The following is a 5066-nucleotide window of genomic DNA, read 5'->3' as shown; positions in this document are numbered from 1 at the left end:
ACATAGAAGAGGATTCTTTGCTGTTAGGGCAGTGAGAATCTGGAATTCCTTGCCTGAGGAGGTGGTGATGGCGAACTCAGTTGAGGGGTTCAAGAGATGCCTGGATGTCTTCCTGGATCATAACAATATTGTATGTTACAGTTATTAGGTTCTTTAGAATGATGTAAATCTGGGGAATTGTTATGAATGGGTCACCAAGGAGAAAAAAGCAAAACAAGCTATGCCACAGAAAACCAGAGTGGTTGGTAATTATACAGATTGCAGATCCCTGATCTTACCACACAACCAGCAGTAGCCGTGGAGCGTGCCTACGATGAACCTAGATGCCTTGTCATGGCCGGAGGACTACATAAGCCTAAAGCAAGAAAAGGGAAAACTAACTGCCCAGAGCAGACCCCAAAGGAATAGATAGCCCCCACACATGTATTGACGGTGAAACAAGATGAAGGCACAAGCACAGCCAGGAAAATAGTCTGAGCCAATGATGGGGCCCAAACTAACTAGACAGGAAAGGAAAGGGAAGACACTGTCTGCAACCTGCAAAAAACCCTACAAAAATAATGTCCAACACTTCTGATAGCAAAATTAACCTTGAAATCACTAGACTTCTCCCACTATATCAGCACTCTGAAAGATTCTGAGACAGAGCAAAAAAAGACCAAACTAGTAAGGGACAAAAAGCCAATTGGCAAAATACTTATAAATAAGAATGAAAATTCAGCTCAGCCCCCAGGCGGGGCTGGCAGACCACACAAAAAACTGAATAGACCAAGAAAATCAAGTGTGAACATTAGCAGAAAAAGTTATCCTTAGATGACTGGAACAGAGCTGAACACCAAGAGCTGACAAGCCAGAAGGAATCACCAGCAACTGAATAGGGCGTCGGCTGTCTTAAATCCAATCTGAGAATCCTGAGATCCAAACGTCATCCTCATTCTCAGGTGGCAGATCTCCACCGATCAAACCAGCCGCACCACCTCCCGTCACCACCAGAGGGAGTCCAGAAGGGGAACTCACAACTGGTGAAGCAGAGAATGAACTCACAACAGGGAATATTCTGATGGAATATAGACTGAGCTGGATGGACAAATGTCTTTTTTCAGCCTTGCTAACTATGTTACTATGTCACTTTGTGTATCCACCCTGGAGATCAAGTATGAGGGCAACCACCTTTAAGTCACCAAAGAAAGCCACAAATATTGGTCATAGTTCAGGCACCTCAACGGCTGTTTCATGTTGTCATAGGTTTCTTTCGTGTGGACTGTATAATCAACTGGAATTGAAGGTATTACATTGGCATTATGCTGCAAGATGGATTTTAGGCTGCTTTAGACTAATCAATGAAAAGCCTCCACTTCTCTGGATTATGACTGGATTAGAAACATGTCAATATGCTGAGAAACTAAGTTAAGAAATCTTTAAACTGTTTACCTTACACAGAGAGCATTTATAAAAGTAGGCGATGAAACAGTGAATAGGATTACGCCATCGGAGCCGAGCTGGGTTTTTTCATTGGTCGTCCTAAGATGATAAAATTCTGAAGGCCCAATAGACTAAATATATGATGTAACAGACGAGCTACTAACAATGCAATAATGATGAGGAAATAATACAGACACAATTTGTTTGAAAATTAGAGCTAATCAGCATATTTAAGCATCATGTTCATTTTCAGCACCAAAAAAATTAGTTGAATTCAACTATTTTCGCTTCTCAACCAATTTGGCTGTAGAACAGTGAAACAGGTTGAAAGGTTTCATTTTTGGTGTACATTTTGGCTAGGAAGCCACTCCCAAAACTGCCTAGAAAACTCTGTGTGAGCATTCTCTGAAGCAGTTCTGCATTATAATCCATTAAAAAAGGAGCGCAAACCTACCTCAAAACTGCATTTAAAAAAAAAGTTTGGGATGGTATTTTTGGTGAGTTTTGACACTGTGTTATTTGTTGGAACGTTGTTTTTTACGAGCCTTAGAATACCTTAAGAATTGACATGTTGCTTCTTTTAACAGGCTTGCAAAAACATTTAGGAAAAGTGAACTCATGTTTTCTTATTGAAAAGAACATGAATTTTGTTCAAAGAATATTTACATTGTTTTATATGCGATTTTTGAAGCAAAATCTGCTCCCAAACTCGCATAAAAATACTTTTGCATGAACGTACCTTAAAAAGTAGCTAAAATGTTTTATCCACAGCAATGTCCCTCCAAAGAGCTTCCCTATATGATGCACCAAATGGTTGGTGTATGAGTCTCTCCCCCGGCACCACATGTGCCCTGATGCTGAACCTGCCATTGTGTTAATACAAAGCCAGTTGAAACCAATTGTCTTGATTCCTACATATTCCAATCCATTGTTGGATCTGCCCTATTGTTCTCTGTTTCTGTAGCCTTTCTAAGGTTAATGCCCTGAGTTGTCCTGTTGATTTAAAACTGTTCTTTTTTTCCTTTTGTTTTTGTAGATACAGCATTTTGCATAGATGCAGCTGCTTTTGTCATTTATGCACCTTAAAAAGAGAAGTGAGAACAACAACTACGTATTGTTTCCACCCGGAGACCTTTTAGCATGTGAAGCAAACATGATAATTACCGCACTACTGGAACTTCACTGTGCCTCATTTAAAAATGGCGACTGAGTGAAGTGATTTGTTGCAAATCAAGTTTGTTAAACATTTGTACAAATTTTATAGTTTCATACTGTAGTATTTAAGGTTGAAGGAGGACATAAGTCCATGGAGTTGAGCCTACAGCCCAACATGTTCATTCAGAGAAAGGGCAGAGCAGAGTCCTGCAGTGCGCAGGCATCGGGAGAGGTCTGGCGCCTGCGCACTGCAGAATTCTGCTCTGCCCTTAATAGGGCAGAGAAGTGCACCTGCACCGGAGCCATTACAGGATGGGAAGAAGAGGACGTCATCACATAAAGAAGGGAGGCGTCGGACCGGACCACAACACCCAACGGACCGGACCGCCCCCCCGGTGAGTATAATATAATGTGTTTTTCTTCTTTCAGTTTACAATGGAGGCTTATCTACAGCATTACAGAATGCCGTAGATAAGCCCCTGATGTCAATGCCGGCAGCTGAAAGGCAAAAAATAGGGTGACAGATTCCCTTTAAAGCATGGTGCTAATCATACTGAGGTTGTGGGTTTGATCCCTGTACATGCCAGTTTTCTCTGTGCATCAGCAGCTCCAGTGGCGCAATCGGTTAGCGCGCGGTACTTATATGACAGTAACTGGTGAGCAATGCCGAGGTTGTGAGTTCAAGCCTCACCTGGAGCAGAATGTTTTTACCTGGGGATTTATTCTGATGGAATATAGGCTGAACTGGATGGACAAATGTCTTTTTTAGGCTTTGCTAACTATGTTACTATGAGATCTCGGCAAAGAGATCTGAGCATCATTTTCCCGACGACCACTGCATCACAGCAATAGATGTGCTGGGCCTCTGGGCTTTCACAAAATGCTGGCAGAGCCCCCGCACCTCTGCCGAACCTGCCGCACCAGCCAGGGAAGGGAGCGTGATCATTACCCGGCAGCGTCGGACCAGGACCGCAGCAGAATCGCCTGGCTCCTGCTGCCGTAACAGTATTTGTAAGTATATTCCAACTATAAAACGTACCCCCATCTCCCAAAAAAATTTTTGGGAAAAAAGTGCATCTTATAGTACGAAAAATACATTGTATATTGCATCTGCTACTATTTATCTATTTATCTGGAGCCTTTTGGTCCGATCTGCTCAGGCTGGTAGAAGGTCTTCTTCAAATGTCATAAAAGTTTCTCCAAGTGCTACTAGGTATGCTATATCAAGAACTGATGACATACAATCTGAAGACAAATTGTTCATAAATATAACCATACAAAACATCATAATTAGTGTTGAGAATTCCGATACCGCAAGTATCGGGTATCGGCCGATATTAGCTGTATCGGAATTCCGATACTTAGTTCCGATACTTTTTTCATATCGAATACCGGAATCGGAAGTTCCCATAATGCTAGGAGCCCGCTCGATTTGATTCAGCCAATGGGGATCCTCAGAAGTGTGGGCACATCCTGTTAGGCATGTAGGCATGTTAACTACTGGCATGGCTGTGATTGGCTGCTGAAATGATGTCATGATGCACTATAAAAAGCGCTGCAGCCGCCATTTCTGGTCACTCTGCTGTGAATTCAGTTAGGGACAGGCTGCTGTTGAAGACTGTGAGGGACAGTTAGAAATAGCGATTCCACAAAACATATAGTGCTTAACCCAGGCTACATAAACCACCACTGTAGCTTGCTTTTCCCTAGCAGCGCTGTTTTCACAGCTGTCTGCAAGGGCTGTGTGAGTGCAGACCCACGCTGTGTAGTGTGTCCTGCAGGCACATCTGCTTGTAGGCCGGCCAGCGTGTGTCTCTGCCTCATACACATTTTTCTTTTATTGCTGCTTTTTTTTTCTCCTGTATAGTGTGCTTCCATACGTATCCATATACGTTGGTTGCAAACACTAAAGGAGTGGACAGCGGAGCCTTTCAGCAGCCTTTCAGTGCTATAGCCCATTTCTCTGCACTGTTTTTGGCTGTCTGATAGGTCTCTCTGTGTGTGAGTGCAGCTCACATTGCAGTGTGTTCTACAGCCACCGCTAGCTGTAGTCCGCTCAGCGTGCATCACTGCCTCATACATAGTCCTTTTTTTGCAGCTAATTTAGCCAGATTTTTGCTCCTATATTAGTGTGCTTCCAACCACATCCATTGTCATTGTTTGGTTGCAAACACTATATAGGATTAGATAGAGGAGCCTTTTTGCTGGCTTGTGCCCTTCAGGGCCAGCCAGGCTAGTATCACCCTATTTTTTGGAGCCTCATCAATTGCATTGTAGGTTAGCTTCCTGCATTGTAATCGCTCCAAAAAGTTTGTGATCCTATAGCTTTCAAACTTTGGTCACATCCTTTCCTTTCCCCCCACCCAAAAAAAAGGAAATAAAGTTCACCAAACACTCCACTTTACAGTTGTCTAGGCCACATTAGATCATATTAAAGTGTAGTACACACACTCTGAGCCAAATTAGTGTTTCTTATACTGGTTAGCAGG

The 5066-nt window shown here is 42.8% G+C and overlaps 1 non-coding gene across 1 annotated transcript; it reads left to right on the top strand.

Annotated features, from left to right (window-relative positions):
• The first annotated feature begins 3183 nt into the window (after nt 1–3183).
• Nucleotides 3184–3276, top strand: TRNAI-UAU (transfer RNA isoleucine (anticodon UAU)). Its single transcript is given in 2 exon segments — nt 3184–3221; nt 3241–3276. It is a non-coding gene; the product is annotated as a tRNA-Ile (tRNA).
• Nucleotides 3277–5066: the final 1790 nt, after the last annotated feature.

The sequence above is a fragment of the Dendrobates tinctorius genome, unplaced genomic scaffold (assembly GCF_039654945.1).
Source record: "Dendrobates tinctorius isolate UK_male_01 unplaced genomic scaffold, ASM3965494v1 ptg000228l, whole genome shotgun sequence".
NCBI classification, from domain to species: domain Eukaryota; kingdom Metazoa; phylum Chordata; class Amphibia; order Anura; family Dendrobatidae; genus Dendrobates; species Dendrobates tinctorius.
This window is presented reverse-complemented; position numbering and strand designations above follow the sequence as displayed.